Source organism: Lycorma delicatula, chromosome 5, assembly GCF_047948215.1.
Source record: "Lycorma delicatula isolate Av1 chromosome 5, ASM4794821v1, whole genome shotgun sequence".
Taxonomy (NCBI): Eukaryota; Metazoa; Arthropoda; class Insecta; order Hemiptera; family Fulgoridae; genus Lycorma; species Lycorma delicatula.
This window is the reverse complement of record NC_134459.1, coordinates 8979064-8998308: the sequence shown is the minus strand read 5'-3', so window position 1 is coordinate 8998308 and position 19245 is coordinate 8979064. Positions and strand designations below refer to the sequence as shown.

The 19245-nt window shown below is 31.9% G+C and overlaps 1 long non-coding RNA gene across 1 annotated transcript in view; it reads right to left on the bottom strand.

Annotated features, from left to right (window-relative positions):
• Positions 1–2139: 2139 nt before the first annotated feature.
• The window catches only part of LOC142325821 (uncharacterized), a 391843-nt gene continuing 374737 nt past the window's right edge, over positions 2140–19245 (bottom strand). The window contains exon 4 of the long non-coding RNA XR_012756593.1: positions 2140–2392. This is a non-coding gene — a long non-coding RNA (uncharacterized LOC142325821). The remainder of the gene's footprint in view (positions 2393–19245) is intronic.

The following is a 19245-nucleotide window of genomic DNA, read 5'->3' as shown; positions in this document are numbered from 1 at the left end:
TAATACAAAATGTTAATTTTACAATATTTATTTATAAATATTATTTATAATATTTATTTATACTAAGGATGGATGAAGCAGGAGCGATATAAAATGCCGAATAACACAAGCGAAACGAGCCTTCAGTAAGAAATATAATTTGTTTACATCAAAAATTAATTTAAATGTCAGGAAAAGATTTTTGAAAGTGTATGTTTGGAGCGTCGCTTTATATGGAAGTGAAACTTGGACGATCGGAGTATCTGAGAAGAAAAGATTAGAAGCTTTTGAAATGCGGTGCTATAGGAGAATGTTAAAAATCAGATGGGTGGATAAAGTGACAAATGAAGAGGTGTTGCAGAAGATTAATGAAGAAAAAAACATTTGGAAAAATATAGTTAAAAGAAGAGACAGACTTATAGGCCACATACTAAGGCATCCTGGAATAGTCGCTTTAATATTGGAAGGACAGGTAGAAGGAAAAAATTGTGTAGGCAGGCTACGTTTGGAATATGTAAAACAAATTGTTAGGGATGTAGGATGTAGAGGGTATACTGAAATGAAACGACTAGCACTAGATAGGGAATCTTGTAGAGCTGCATCAAACCAGTCAAATGACTGAAGACAAAAAAAAATTTATAAAATTTGTAATTAAAAAATCTGATGTGAACACTACATGACTTCCTTGTATACCTTCCTTGTAATTACATATACACATTTTTTTTAAAATGGAAAGTACATAAAAAATTTTATTTCATTAATAACTTCCGATATTTTTTTAATTGTTATTACTGAATTATTGTTTATCGTAATTTTTTTTTACAATCACACGTTATAATTATTAATAAATCAATAAATTTAAATTTGAAAAAAACAAAGATTCGAACCGATGTGTCTTCCCCTTGTAAGATCCAAATATTTTATTAATTAAAATTTAATTTGGCTATAACTCTGGAACCGATGAAAATAAGTACCACTTATGATATACCGTTGATGTCTCTCAATGAGGGCTTATTATTACAGTTAAAAAAAAGTCCAAAATCCAAACTGTTTTGGATTTTGGGCTTTTTCGAACGCTTTTGGTTCAATCGATTCCAATCAAAAGGGGAGGTCCACAACCAGATGTTACAACAGTCCTAAATCCAAAATTTCAACATCCTACGGCTAATCGTTTTTTTAATTATGCGAACACATATGTACAGACGTCACACATCGAAACTAGTCAAAATGGATTCATGGATGGTCAAAATGGATATTTCCGTTGAAATCTGATAAGCGACATTTTTTTGCGATCATAATACTTCCTTTACTTCGTACAAGAAAGTAATAAAAAAGTACTCGAGATTTTTTTATACATTCTTATTGACTGACATCTTAATATTTACGCACAAATCAAACCTATCAAATATGAATGAATTACTGAATGAAATTGTCACGTTTTTCAACTAAACGTAATGAATGGTACGTATAAAAAAAAACACGAGGAAGTTAACTTATTTATTTACAACAGCTTTTTTCGAAATAAAATCCATGATTTAGGAATTACGAAGCAAAAATATATCCAAAATTTTTTCTTCTACAAATTAGGGTTTTTTTTAAGTCCATTTTAATGCGAATATTCTAACTGATCGGTAAAAGTTCTAACAGATCAGTTACGTTATGAATGACATAACTGTAAGTTTTTTTAGTTTAATCAAAATTTTAATCTTAATTCCCGACAATAAGACAATGTATTATGTATGAATAATACAATAAGTATTTCTGTAAGAATGAAAAAGAGACTATGAAGACCATGTACTAACTATGAGCTTGTAATTTGGCTTGTATTATGTACGAGCTTGTACACAAAGCGAAATTCGCTTTTTAATCATGTTAGTGATCCGATGTTATTACTGAATATACTTTTTTTTTCTGGGCGAAAAACATTACATATTATCATCGCCCGGAAAACAAAGATAAAATTTAAAAACAAAATATAAAAACAAAATTAAAAACAAAAAAAATTCAGCTAAAAATTTAAAACAAACTAACATACTAAGAATAAAGTGAAAATCTAAACTAAAATATTAAAAACAAAATTAAAACTTTGTAAAATATTAAAAAACAAACAAATAAAATTGCAGATTTCGAACAAGAAGTTGTGTTTTGGACGTACCTTTGGCATTGAAAACATCGTCGTGGGTTGGGGATGTATGGACGCATCCGAACAGACACGTAACCAACCCATTTAAATCTTCACTGGTGGTACCGGAAGAATGAAAGAAGTTAATGTAGGTTCTTCCACTCCGTTCTGCCGTTTCTTTATTCTTTTCACCTCCACAACTTCCTGGTTACGAAGTTCATCAGCAATTTCATTTGTATCTATCTCCAGAAGGTGGCGGCAAAAAATTACTCCCCGACTGGTACAGAAACGCTGTAAAAAGAACTGAAGCTTGTATTCAAGAAGATGAATTCCAACATTTACTCTAAATGTAAGATAATGGATGGTAATAATAAAAATTACATTTACATTTGCATATGCCTTTTTATTATTTCAATACCTACCGATATAAGTTTGGGTTGCGTTTTATATGGGACACCCTGTATTTAGGATCTTGCGGCATGTCGCACTTACGACTTATGTGAGAAAAGTAATGAGATTGGTAACACTGCGAACGATCTGGCAAAGCTGTGTCTACCGGTCTGTACCAGACCGGTTTGTTCATCCCTTCTACATACTCAATACGAGTTTCAACTCCGTTCAGCCAAAATATTATTTTTGACAGCGCCATCAGTGAAGTTGTGTGTTACGAAAATTGAGCATCGAAATTTAGAACAACGTTGTGCAATTAAGTTTTGTGTTAAACTTAGGGAGTCCGCGAGTGTGACCTTCGAAAAGTTGAAACAGACCTATGGGGAACATTGCTTATCAAGAGCGCAAGTTTTCCGCCGCACAAATCATTTTTGGAAGGCCGAGAACACGTTGAAGATCAACCTCGCTCTGGGAGACCTTCAACTTCAAAATCTGACGAAAACGTTGAGCGTGTGAGGGTTCTTGTGAGATCAGACCGTCATTTAACAATAAGGATGATGAGTGAAATTTAAACACTTTCACCGTATCATCAAATTTTGACAAACGATTTGGACATGCGAAATCGGTGTCGAAAAACCTCACAACGGAACAGAAGGATAATCGAAGAAACGTGTGCGTTGATCTTCTTTAAACTTACCGGGTTGGTCTAGTGATGAACGCGTCTTCGTAAATCAGCTGATTTCGAAGTCAATAGTTTCAACTTTCAAATCCTAGTAAAAGCAGTCACTTTTATATGGATTTGAATACTAGATCGTGGATACCGGTGTTCTTTGGTGGTTGGGTTTCAATTAACCACACAACTCAGGAATGGTCGAACTGAGAATGTACAAGACTACACTTCATTTACACTCATACATATCATCCTCATTCATCCTCTGAAGAATTATCTGAAAGGTAGTTACCGGAAGCTAAACAGGAAAAAGAAAAAAGAAAGGGTATTCAATAAGAATGAATGAAGATAATTCACCTCAGCAGGTGTGAGAGGCAACAACTGATGGATGGAGGCCCAGAGAAGGACCAAAAAATTCAAAATGGGATGTGGTGTGTACATTGGTTCAGCCAAAAGGTGGAGATTTTAATAAGATAAAACAGCTGGTAAATGATAGACTGAAGTGGAGAGCTCTTTGTTCCTCGACAACCATTGTGTAAAACAGGAGTCGACCAAGTTAAATACTTTAAACTAATTGACAAGATATTGTACGTCAGATGTTTATAGTATGATTAAGTTTAATAAGTTGTCAATGATCTAAATAAAAATCAACATTCTGTCAATATTTTCCTTAGACATATAAACAAGATATTTTCAACTTGTATAATACGGTTATACGTTTTGTCAAAATAAGGGTCTCATAATAAAAGTTAATATCATGCCTAAAAATGAATAATTGTCTAATGACAAGGGACCCTGTGTAAATGAAAAGGGACCAGTGGAAATAGAACAAATATTTTTCTTAATACTATTTTGCATATTTTCATATAGTCTTAGATATTTGGAATGACAAATTTTAACTTTCCAGAATATATAGAACCGCAAAAAGTTGTAAGACATAAAACATGTGTAACGTGTGGGTAACACGTTAAAAGCTATATAAAAGAAAAATCAGCAATGATGCTGCTGCACTTTCCCGATATTTACACTCAGCTTAAAATTTAACATTTCTTCCAAACATAAAATTAAATACATCCTTATGGCCTCATTTTTTTATAAAAGCTTTCAATATAATTCAAAATCTAAAAAAAGCTTGAAAAAGCATAAATTAAATATTGACATAAATAAAGAGGCCGCAGATCAAACAAAAACAAAATTAAACAGTTTCTTTTTCTCTTCAGTTGCTGTTCATTATTCTTTTTTCTTTTGTGCTAATCTGTAACTTTAACATATTTACGACATCCTACGGCCTCAACTATCTACTTTATACACTCCAATCTTTGCCTTGTTTTTCAGCTTTAACAGTCTTCATATCTCCTAGAATGTAACTCCTTTGCATTTCAATATATGGCTCACCAACCTAGATTATATTTTTATAATTTTCTGCAATAAATTACTCCCCTGGTTTGCTTAACACTTTAATTTATCTTATCAACCCACCTAATAATCTCTACATATGTGGATAACTACAGATTGTCTGAACACTGAAGATAACTTTGGCATGATTTGAAACCTTAAAAAACTTAAACCCATGCCGTAAGACATACAAAGATGATATTTTCCCAACCACTAACAACAAACAAGTCATTGTATTTTAATCAATTTGTTTTTACAGTTTTCTTAACTTCCACATCTATATGAAAAAAATGTTTACGTAACACACTTTTTACTTTTATAAAAACATTTACAATTATACGGCATACACAAAATGAAAATAAAAATATTGTAGAAGGAAACTTTAATATTACGTTTTAATTTTAAAATGTCAATTTCAAAAAAGTTTATAACATTCCCTCTTTGGAAAAACTATTGCTTACCTTAAAATGTAGACTGCAAAGTTCATGTATAATTCATGGTAGAGACAGTCTGTGCATTGTGTGAATTCAGATCTAATGTGTAACAAAACTGCTTGTAGGAACAACCACCCTAGTGGGGGGGAAAAATCTCTGCCAGGCCTGCTCTGACAGCAAGTGTGGGGCTCTCACCCACTAAAAACCTCCCCCTCTAGTCACGCAGGGGACAGACATAATCCACATGGTATATACACAACCCCTGTGCAAATCATCTGGGCGCTCTTGTCATCGAATTAGAATAGCCACAGTGACATCCCCAGAGTCATCATTGGTGAATGATGACTCTAAGGAGCCCTCGCCGCCCACAGCTATCTGACACCGGTTGCTCCATCTCAGGTCAACTGCAGTCTTCCAGTCAGCCTGCCCCTCTCCTCTGCTGCTTTGTTTCAAATTATAGCTGACACCATAGTCGTTACTCTCGTCCAAGCATCTCTGTCACCCAACAACACACTTATGACATTAACCACATTTACTGCACCAAGGCCCATCATGGCAGCCCACAAGTCTCTCCACCTCATTCAAAAAACACTACGTGTTCAGAGGTATCCTCCTACCCATAAACACAGCAGCATCTCGTGGTACTCCTACTCATATGGTACAAGAAGTCTTGAAAGCACCTGTGCCCTAATAGAAACTGGGTGAGCTCATAACTGGTATCACCACACTTCCACTCTACCAGTTCCTAACGTCACTGTGCCGGTTTGTCCACCGTCCAGTCTCTACTGCATTCCAAGCTCTGAACATCTCATCGACAGCCACTTTCCTCTCACCCCTCAAAGTAATAGAATGTCCCAGCCTGGCCTGCAGATCAATCGGGAGCACACACCAGCTATGACTGATGTCACCTCTGTATCTATCATCCAGTACTCTGCGATAACCTGCAGACTGAGCCACCACTGTTGGCCTAACAACCTCCTTCTGTTGCATGGCCTATCAAGGGCACCAACCCAAACAGACGCCCCATAGAGCACTACTGAAGAGTATACACTGGACAGTAGCCTCCTCTTGCCAGCTGCCCTGGCATTCTGTATGTTGTGTAATCTGCTGGGTATTTTGGGTAATCTTTAGGGTATCATCAGTGACCCTAAAGATTTATAAAGTGGTTGACATAAATATTGCTCACTTGAAGTTGGTGTTTGGGCAGAAACAAGGGCAAAATCATTTTACCACAACAAAATCTAACTTTAAACTTGAGAAGGATATTCATCTCTAATACCTTATGAAATTGGAAGAAATCACTCACAAAGTGTTTGAAACTGTTGCAAGAGGTCTGTAGTGGTCACATTCGCAAATTAGGATCTGGTCAAAACTGAAGGCAATACCAATAATTATTTGTATATCAATAGCACGATAATAGGAACCAATAACATTGGTCAACATTGATTTTTGTATCATGAGTACCAGTAGGTGTACTTATCTGTTTTTATCAATTTTCAAACTGTATTTGGAATTTCTCCATCAAACAAGTTTTTTTGTTACTTTAAATTAAAAAAATAAGTCAATTATTATCCACAATGTAGTTTTAAATTTTATTGCAATACAAATAGGAACCTTACATGTACATCATTTTTCAACATAGTCCCCTTACATTTCAACGCACTTGGTCCATCGTTGCACAAGCTTCCTGATGCCCTCATAAAAGAAGGTTTTCGGTTGAGCTACGAGCCAGGAATGCACCGCTTCTTTCACTGTTTCATCTAAGGTAAATCAACCTTAATGGCTCTTTCAGTGGACCAAACAAGTGGTAGTCAGAAGGGGCAAGATCAGGACTATACAGATGAGCCAGTACTTCAAAGTTGAGTTTCTGGAGCGTTTCAGCAGTGTGGGCAGCAGTATGTGGACGAGCATTGTCGTGCAACAAAACAACACCTTTCGACAACAGTCTCGGTGTTTACTTCAAATTGCAGGCTTCAGTTTGGCAGTAAGCATCTCACTATAACGTGCACTGTTTATTGTTGTGCCCCTTTCCTCATAATGTTCCTGTACTGGGCCTTGTGAGTCCCAAAAATCCGTAAGCATCAGTTTTAGATTTCTTCCTGAAAAATCTTGGTGCAGTGAGTGATGAACACAGGGAACACTTTCAACAGGAGATTACAGCTATGGAAAACTATGGAAAACAGAAATAACATATGGAATCTTAATATGCTAGGAGGCAATGTAAAGATTGCCATCATCTTGTAAAGATTATTTCAAAGACTTCTGGCCACTAAGAACATAAAATAACAGAATCCTATAGTTATTTGGTTTAGAAAAATCAATAGCTTTTTAGCAAAGAAGGGGATATTGGTATATTTATAAATACCACTTTACCAAAGCATCAATAACTCAAGACATGTTTTGTCTACACAATTTTTCCCACTGAAATTCACCAAAATTTTATCCTCAAGTTAATGAGATAATTGGGGTGAACTGTTATGCACATGTACAATGTAAATTAATATTTTGTATAATTGTTATGTAAAATGTACATCACTTAAAAGCTGTACAGGTAAATGCAATTGGTCATGTTAAAAAACCACATGAATAAAAATAGCCTAGAGAGACCATAATTGTTAAAACTTTAACCATTATAACAGGAGGAACAAGGGCAAAAGTATTATTACTAAAGGCACTAAATTACCAAACCCTATTTATTTTATTTCCTAACATATTTTAAGAATTTTTTAGACCACAGGCAACACAAAAAAATAATTCTATTGAAAAGATCATCAGCCTGGATGGCTGATGTAATTTTTCAATTCCTTGATGGTAGAGCCAGCTAAAAATGATAATATAACCTCCAGAATGGAATGGTAGCGCCTCAGTCTTTTATCTGAAAGGTCCTGGATCCAAAAAGGCATGGCACTTTTCATAAGCTTCAAAATTCCCATTCCATATTCCCACACACAAGTTTCAAGATTTTGTGAAGAATTATTCATCAAAAAAATCTTCCAAATTACTTTGCAATAATGACATAAAGATCCTACTTACGAATAGCGAACTTGTTGGTCAAGAACAATACAAAAACAATGTTATGAGATTAAAGGGCAGTTCAATAAGTGTGTTCATTATAAAAACATGGAGATTAAAAAAAATAGAATAAGGGTCTTTGTTATCTGCATCAGAAATATCAGTAAAATGCTAAATATTTGAAATTTGCCCAGTGATCTTTGAGTAAAGGGTAAAGAATTTTATAATACATCAAAAATAAATAATTCTAAATTTCTTAAAATTATCTACCAATTTTAAATTAAATTGGTTAGATTTTTATCAGTTAAGTATGAAAACAATCTCAAAAAAAACAAATTAAGCCATAATATTATTACTTACAATCTAAATCTCTATAATATAATCAGCAAACTTTTTAGTACATAATAAAAAAAAGCTTAATAATTATTAAAACTCATTTTTATTATTCTTTTTTAAATCTAAAATTTGAAACAATTTTAAAGAACAAAAATTTTTAATATGTTAAAACATATAAATAACATTAAATACATAATAAATAACACATACATGCATACACTGAAGTGTTTTATTGAAAAACATCTGTTTTCAAATGTGTACATAAATTACAAATATTATTATGGAAATATTTATACTTTTAATCATTTGGAAAATTAAAAAAATATATTTACGTATAAAAAAATCTAACTACTCAATTTAATAATTAAAATATATTTAGAATTATAACATTTGTTTTTCTTTTTAATAATGATGCTGAATATGAAAATTAAATTTTTCAGAAAAGATTACTATTTAAATTTCTAGCGTAAACTACTGTTCTCTCATGTTAAAAAAAAATATTATTATTATTTTATATTTTTAATGAAAATGGTATATGTTTTAATGCTAAAATAGGAAACTGATATTATCAAGAATTTATCTTATGTTATATATCCATAATCAGTGCAAGATGCTTTTAATGAAATACAAAAAAAAATATATACATTAGCTTAATTATTGCTGTTCCATCACCAAAACAGAACACAATTTCATATGTTACCACAGTGTTTTCGATATTAAAGTCATAAATTATCACTACGGAATGTTAAATTTCACACTGGCAGAAAAAAGTATAAAAATATTACTTAATAATCCAATAAAATCATATATCAGTATTAATAAAAAAGACAATAAGTAATATTGGATGTCATTAATGCAGAATTGTATGTACATAAAGATTTTCAACATTTAATTATTCAGTTATTATTAACACTTAATTGATCTACCTGTATTCTAGAACGTATATTAAATTATAAAATAAGTAATTGCAGTTATAAAAGATACACAGAGAAAAATATTTAATATAAAAACAGATAACACAAAATATTACTCGGGTTGTGAATGATGCAGTTACTTTACAATAAATATTCCAACCTTTAGAACAGTCTGTCAGTAATGCATTACTGACATGATAGTACATCTAGTTCATTAACATAAAAAAAAAATCTGTTACCTTCACATGAAACACTCATGGGTTAATAATGCTGTTTACACTACTGGAACTAGTTATAAAAAAAATTTTGCATTCTAGAATTTCCTATGTGCAGTTTGGAAGCAAAATCTTGTCTGCAATCAATGCAACCACCATGCTCTATAGAAAAATCATAATTACAAACTGCATAATATATAATATCTGGCAACTTGGCCACTGAAATAAAGCACAGCCATTCTTTCTGTGGACTATAATTCTCATTGCTGTATATTTATTTTATTTAAACTAATCCATATCAATTAAATTTCAACACTTTCACTTGTTACTAGTTACTTTTTTCAATTGTTTCTTTTTTGTTCTTATTTTAACAACTCTGAAACACACGATTCAATCCAAAATAAATAAACAGTTATCCAAAAAATAAATAGTTATCCAACATATATAGATAACATAAATATGTTTTTTTTTTAAATTTTATTAATATAAAATGTGTAACAGAAAATTATTTCAAACTACCTATTAAACATTATTTTAATTACTACCTATTAAACTGAACAGTTTAATTTGTTCAACATTTTCGAGAACAATTATTCAGAAGAAAATCAAAATTAATCAAGAATGAGAACTGTTTAAAAGTATACAAGAGATTAATTGAATTATCTCACTATAAAATACAGTTGCCCACGCCATAATACTATAATTTTTGTTACCCATGCCAAATGATTTAAATGTAAGATCACTTTCAATTACATTGTAGACTGAAATTATTAAAAATATACCAACATACAGATAAAAAGCATCAATTTAAGGTAAATTTGATTTAGTTACTTTATATAATTTTCACTATCAATCATCATAAACAGCAAGATGCTGTTGAAGGTGATCCAAATGGAGAAGAACCATTAGGGGTAAGAATTGCAGTTTAAGTTTTCTAAAACATAACTTCATAAATTCCTATTAAGTGACAGCTATTAAGTTTGCTCTCCCACTTAATCTAAAACATAAGTTTTTTTATGATTATTCTATACCTATAAAAAGGAAAACTTAACATACGTCGAAACCAGTGGTAAATTATGATGTGCAGAATCGGCAATGACGGCAGTCAGATGTTTCATCGTCCAATCAGGATACGCAAGGATAAGAGCAACGATAGTACTTTTCACGTACCATCTTGAAGGTCCATCCGAATAACGTGGCAACGTTAGTTGCAATGTTTTACAAATACCACGTACCACATTCTCACTAATACCTTTTTAACAGAAAAAAAAGAAAGAAAACAGGTTAACAAACAACAATGCATAAATTTGAAAAAAAAAAATAATTAACATCTACAATAAACAAAAGTTCAGATATTTAATCCACCGGGTTGGTGCAGTGGTAAATACATCCTCCCCAAATCAGCTGGTGATTTGGAAGTCGACAGTTCTAATCGTTCGGGTTGATCTAGTGGTTAACGCGTCTTCCCAAATCAGCAATTTTGACAGTTTTGATGTGTCAAAATAAGTTTCTGACTTCAAATTCGTGTTCTCCGACACCAAAAAACACTTATTAACGTTGTCTGTAATGTCAAACATTGATTTTCCTTCACAAAAACGCTAGTTGTCAATTGATTGACAGCAATTTTGACAGTTTTCATGTGTCAAAATAAGTTTCTGACCAAATTCGTGGTCTCCGACCCCAAAAACCCTTATATACGTTATTTTTGAAGTTTTGTGATGAAACATGCAAGCGCTATATCGTCACGACATGAAAATAACCTAAAACCCATGTTAAATCCCCTTTAAAATTCAAGTGGAGTGGGGGATGACGTTTTTCGAACGGAAAGGGTTCAGCAACGCGTCAAAAATTTTGTTTTTGAGAGTACTTTTAAATCAGGAGGTGCACGTTTTTCAACAAAAATTTTGCCCTATTTGGACAATTCTAATCCATATCTATTTATTTGATCAATAAATTTATTTTTAAAAAATTTACCGTTTATATTTCATTCATCCTCGTAATAATTTACGTTACATACGTATTAACGCCACCGCAGCTACAGCTTTATTTAAAAAACAAAATAGTCAATCAGATTTCGGTGGTAAATGTGCCGAAACAGATTCAAAACAGAATATAAATGCTTATTTATATTTATTTATTTTATAAAAATAACTTTTTTCCCTTCTCCCCCAGACCGGTTATCCATTTAAGTATACTCGGTCTGGGAGAGTGTCCTTATACTCTAAGAGGGCCTACCCGTCCTCTGGTTATAATTCCGGCACGGCAGGTCGCCCCCCCCCCCGCCGATCACACCGCGTTGGTCTAGTGGTTAACGCGTCTTCCCAAAGAGTTACAGCGTTCAAGTCCTAGTAAAGCCAGATATTTTTACATGGATTTGAATACTAGATCGTCTATACCGGTATGTTCTTTAGTGGTTGGGTTTTAATTAACCACACATCTCAGGAATGGTCGAACTGAGACTGTAAAAGATTACATACACTCCATTTACACGCATACGTATCATCCTCTGAAATATTATCTGAAAATTAATTACCAAAGGGTAAACAAGAAAAAGAAAGAAAGTTCAGACATTTAAGTCACCTGTTCTCAAATGTAAATTTTGTGAAAATTTTGTAAAAGTGAAAATAAATATAGGATTTTCTTCCGTAGTTTTTATTTCGTTGCAGCAAATAAAGGAAGTATTATTATTTTTTTTTTCTTCAGTCATTTGACTGGTTTGATACAGCTCTCCAAGATTCCCTATCCAGTGCTAGTCGTTTCATTTCAGTATACCCTCTACATCCTACATCCCTAACAATTTATTTGACATATTCCAAACGTGGCCTGCCAACACAATTTTTTACTTCTACCTGCCCTTCCAATATTAAAGCGACTATTCCAGTTGACCTGTATCTTTTTAGAATTTCAATTAACAAACTAAATTCACATTCATTCTTTACATAAGTTTTGTAATCTTATAGGGCTGAATCGAAGGAACTTTTATTTATGAATAACCAAAGTTTCTGTTTTATATTATATTAAATGTAGAATTAATTCCAATTTTATACTTAATTTGAAAGCAACAGGATACTTCATTATGTTGTTTTAACTTAAATTTGTATTGAAGCTTTACATATCTATGTATTGCAACTTATAAAAAACGTTTTGCTTCTCTTTTAACAAAGTTTTGTGAAAATTTGATTCTATCTAATTAATAAATGAGTAGTCAAATTTATTCGTGTAAATTAATTTGAATAATTTTTCTATTTGTCAAATATCAATGGTTTTTTTTTACATTTTTTTATTGCTGTAATATATGCTTAGTTGACCTACATCTTTTTTACAATTCCAGTTTACAAACTGGAATCGTAAACTGCAGTAAATCGGGGCAATCGTTTTCAAATTGATACATAAAATATAATGATCGATAATCTCCTGCGAGTTTCTTAATGGGGAAAATCGGACCATGGGGGTACAAACTAGGGGGATTTTCAAAAAATGAGAAAATTTTGACATATGCGCGATTCACATGACCCCAACACTATTATCAGATCAAAAGTTTATATATATATATATATACTTTTTTGTGGGTACGAAAAAGTGTCGTAATTTTGGGGCAATCGTTTTCAAATTGATACATAAAATATAATGATCGATAATCTCGTGCGAGTTTCTTAATGGGGAAAATCGGACCATGGGGGTACAAACTAGGGGGATTTTCAAAAAATGAGAAAATTTTGACATATGCGCGATTCACATGACCCCAACACTATTATCAGTTCAAAAGTTTATATATATATATATATATATATATATATATATATAAACTTTTTTGTGGGTACGAAAAAGTGTCGTAATTTTGGGGCAATCGTTTTCAAATTGATACATAAAATATAATGATCGATAATCTCGTGCGAGTTTCTTAATGGGGAAAATCGGACCATGGGGGTACAAACTAGGGGGATTTTCAAAAAATGAGAAAATTTTGACATATGCGCGATTCACATGACCCCAACACTATTATCAGTTAAAAAGTTTATATATATATATATATATATATATATATATATATATATAAACTTTTTTGTGGGTACGAAAAAGTGTCGTAATTTTGGGGCAATCGTTTTCAAATTGATACATAAAATATAATGATCGATAATCTCGTGCGAGTTTCTTAATGGGGAAAATCGGACCATGGGGGTACAAACTAGGGGGATTTTCAAAAATGAGAAAATTTTGACATATGCGCGATTCACATGACCCCAACACTATTATCAGTTCAAAAGTTTATATATATATGTACGAAAAAGTGTCGTAATTTTGGGGCAATCGTTTTCAAATTGATACATAAAATATAATGATCGATAATCTCGTGCGAGTTTCTTAATGGGGAAAATCGGACCAAGGGGGTACAAACTAGGGGGATTTTCAAAAAATGAGAAAATTTTGACATATGCGCGATTCACATGACCCCAACACTATTATCAGTTCAAAAGTTATATATATATATATATATATATATATATATATATATATATATATATATATATACTTTTTGTGGGTACGAAAAAGTGTCGTAATTTTGGGGCAATCGTTTTCAAATTGATACATAAAATATAATGATCGATAATCTCGTGCGAGTTTCTTAATGGGGAAAATCGGACCATGCGGGTACAAACTAGGGGGATTTTCAAAAAATGAGAAAATTTTGACATATGCGCGATTCACATGACCCCAACACTATTATCAGTTCAAAAGTTTATATATATATATATATATATATGTATATATACTTTTTTGTGGGTACGAAAAAGTGTCGTAATTTTGGGGCAATCGTTTTCAAATTGATACATAAAATATAATGATCGATAATCTCGTGCGAGTTTCTTAATGGGGAAAATCGGACCATGCGGGTACAAACTAGGGGGATTTTCAAAAAATGAGAAAATTTTGACATATGCGCGATTCACATGACCCCAACACTATTATCAGTTCAAAAGTTTATATATATATATATATATATATATATATATATATATATATATATATATACTTTTTGTGGGTACGAAAAAGTGTCGTAATTTTGGGGCAATCGTTTTCAAATTGATACATAAAATATAATGATCGATAATCTCGTGCGAGTTTCTTAATGGGGAAAATCGGACCATGCGGGTACAAACTAGGGGGATTTTCAAAAATGAGAAAATGTTGACATATGCGCGATTCACATGACCCCAACACTATTATCAGTTAAAAAGTTTATATATATATATATATATATATATATATATATATATATGTATATATATATGTATATATACTTTTTTGTGGGTACGAAAAAGTGTCGTAATTTTGGGGCAATCGTTTTCAAATTGATACATAAAATATAATGATCGATAATCTCGTGCGAGTTTCTTAATGGGGAAAATCGGACCATGCGGGTACAAACTAGGGGGATTTTCAAAAAATGAGAAAATTTTGACATATGCGCGATTCACATGACCCCAACACTATTATCAGTTCAAAAGTTTATATATATATATATATATATATATGTATATATACTTTTTTGTGGGTACGAAAAAGTGTCGTAATTTTGGGGCAATCGTTTTCAAATTGATACATAAAATATAATGATCGATAATCTCGTGCGAGTTTCTTAATGGGGAAAATCGGACCATGGGGGTACAAACTAGGGGGATTTTCAAAAAATGAGAAAATTTTGACATATGCGCGATTCACATGACCCCAACACTATTATCAGTTCAAAAGTATATATATATATATATATATATATATATATATATATACTTTTTTGTGGGTACGAAAAAGTGTCGTAATTTTGGGGCAATCGTTTTCAAATTGATACATAAAATATAATGATCGATAATCTCGTGCGAGTTTCTTAATGGGGAAAATCGGACCATGCGGGTACAAACTAGGGGGATTTTCAAAAAATGAGAAAATTTTGACATATGCGCGATTCACATGACCCCAACACTATTATCAGTTCAAAAGTTTATATATATATATATATATATATATATATATATATATACTTTTTGTGGGTACGAAAAAGTGTCGTAATTTTGGGGCAATCGTTTTCAAATTGATACATAAAATATAATGATCGATAATCTCGTGCGAGTTTCTTAATGGGGAAAATCGGACCATGCGGGTACAAACTAGGGGGATTTTCAAAAATGAGAAAATTTTGACATATGCGCGATTCACATGACCCCAACACTATTATCAGTTCAAAAGTTTATATATATATATATATGTATATATACTTTTTTGTGGGTACGAAAAAGTGTCGTAATTTTGGGGCAATCGTTTTCAAATTGATACATAAAATATAATGATCGATAATCTCGTGCGAGTTTCTTAATGGGGAAAATCGGACCATGGGGGTACAAACTAGGGGGATTTTCAAAAAATGAGAAAATTTTGACATATGCGCGATTCACATGACCCCAACACTATTATCAGTTCAAAAGTTTATATATATATATATATATATATATATATATGTATATATACTTTTTTGTGGGTACGAAAAAGTGTCGTAATTTTGGGGCAATCGTTTTCAAATTGATACATAAAATATAATGATCGATAATCTCGTGCGAGTTTCTTAATGGGGAAAATCGGACCATGGGGGTACAAACTAGGGGGATTTTCAAAAAATGAGAAAATTTTGACATATGCGCGATTCACATGACCCCAACACTATTATCAGTTCAAAAGTTTATATATATATATATATATATATATATATATATATATATATATATATATATGTATATATACTTTTTTGTGGGTACGAAAAAGTGTCGTAATTTTGGGGCAATCGTTTTCAAATTGATACATAAAATATAATGATCGATAATCTCGTGCGAGTTTCTTAATGGGGAAAATCGGACCATGCGGGTACAAACTAGGGGGATTTTCAAAAAATGAGAAAATTTTGACATATGCGCGATTCACATGACCCCAACACTATTATCAGTTCAAAAGTTTATATATATATATATATATATATATATATATGTATATATACTTTTTTGTGGGTACGAAAAAGTGTCGTAATTTTGGGGCAATCGTTTTCAAATTGATACATAAAATATAATGATCGATAATCTCGTGCGAGTTTCTTAATGGGGAAAATCGGACCATGCGGGTACAAACTAGGGGGATTTTCAAAAATGAGAAAATTTTGACATATGCGCGATTCACATGACCCCAACACTATTATCAGTTCAAAAGTTTATATATATATATATATATATATATATATATATACTTTTTTGTGGGTACGAAAAAGTGTCGTAATTTTGGGGCAATCGTTTTCAAATTGATACATAAAATATAATGATCGATAATCTCGTGCGAGTTTCTTAATGGGGAAAATCGGACCATGGGGGTACAAACTAGGGGGATTTTCAAAAAATGAGAAAATTTTGACATATGCGCGATTCACATGACCCCAACACTATTATCAGTTCAAAAGTTTATATATATATATATATATATATATATATATATATATATGTATATATACTTTTTTGTGGGTACGAAAAAGTGTCGTAATTTTGGGGCAATCGTTTTCAAATTGATACATAAAATATAATGATCGATAATCTCGTGCGAGTTTCTTAATGAGGAAAATCGGACCATGCGGGTACAAACTAGGGGGATTTTCAAAAATGAGAAAATTTTGACATATGCGCGATTCACATGACCCCAACACTATTATCAGTTCAAAAGTTTATATATATATATATATATATGTATATATACTTTTTTGTGGGTACGAAAAAGTGTCGTAATTTTGGGGCAATCGTTTTCAAATTGATACATAAAATATAATGATCGATAATCTCGTGCGAGTTTCTTAATGGGGAAAATCGGACCATGGGGGTACAAACTAGGGGGATTTTCAAAAAATGAGAAAATTTTGACATATGCGCGATTCACATGACCCCAACACTATTATCAGTTCAAAAGTTTATATATATATATATATATATATATATATATATGTATATATACTTTTTTGTGGGTACGAAAAAGTGTCGTAATTTTGGGGCAATCGTTTTCAAATTGATACATAAAATATAATGATCGATAATCTCGTGCGAGTTTCTTAATGGGGAAAATCGGACCATGCGGGTACAAACTAGGGGGATTTTCAAAAATGAGAAAATTTTGACATATGCGCGATTCACATGACCCCAACACTATTATCAGTTCAAAAGTATATATATATATATATATATATATATATACTTTTTTGTGGGTACGAAAAAGTGTCGTAATTTTGGGGCAATCGTTTTCAAATTGATACATAAAATATAATGATCGATAATCTCGTGCGAGTTTCTTAATGGGGAAAATCGGACCATGCGGGTACAAACTAGGGGGATTTTCAAAAATGAGAAAATTTTGACATATGTGCGATTCACATGACCCCAACACTATTATCAGTTCAAAAGTTTATATATATATGTACGAAAAAGTGTCGTAATTTTGGGGCAATCGTTTTCAAATTGATACATAAAATATAATGATCGATAATCTCGTGCGAGTTTCTTAATGGGGAAAATCGGACCATGGGGGTACAAACTAGGGGGATTTTCAAAAAATGAGAAAATTTTGACATATGCGCGATTCACATGACCCCAACACTATTATCAGTTCAAAAGTTTATATATATATATATATATATATATATATATATATACTTTTTGTGGGTACGAAAAAGTGTCGTAATTTTGGGGCAATCGTTTTCAAATTGATACATAAAATATAATGATCGATAATCTCGTGCGAGTTTCTTAATGGGGAAAATCGGACCATGCGGGTACAAACTAGGGGGATTTTCAAAAATGAGAAAATGTTGACATATGCGCGATTCACATGACCCCAACACTATTATCAGTTAAAAAGTTTATATATATATATATATGTATATATACTTTTTTGTGGGTACGAAAAAGTGTCGTAATTTTGGGGCAATCGTTTTCAAATTGATACATAAAATATAATGATCGATAATCTCGTGCGAGTTTCTTAATGGGGAAAATCGGACCATGCGGGTACAAACTAGGGGGATTTTCAAAAAATGAGAAAATTTTGACATATGCGCGATTCACATGACCCCAACACTATTATCAGTTCAAAAGTTTATATATATATATATATATATGTATATATACTTTTTTGTGGGTACGAAAAAGTGTCGTAATTTTGGGGCAATCGTTTTCAAATTGATACATAAAATATAATGATCGATAATCTCGTGCGAGTTTCTTAATGGGGAAAATCGGACCATAGGGTACAAACTAGGGGGATTTTCAAAAAATGAGAAAATTTTGACATATGCGCGATTCACATGACCCCAACACTATTATCAGTTCAAAAGTATATATATATATATATATATATATATATATATATACTTTTTTGTGGGTACGAAAAAGTGTCGTAATTTTGGGGCAATCGTTTTCAAATTGATACATAAAATATAATGATCGATAATCTCGTGCGAGTTTCTTAATGGGGAAAATCGGACCATGCGGGTACAAACTAGGGGGATTTTCAAAAAATGAGAAAATTTTGACATATGCGCGATTCACATGACCCCAACACTATTATCAGTTCAAAAGTTTATATATATATATATATATATATATATACTTTTTGTGGGTACGAAAAAGTGTCGTAATTTTGGGGCAATCGTTTTCAAATTGATACATAAAATATAATGATCGATAATCTCGTGCGAGTTTCTTAA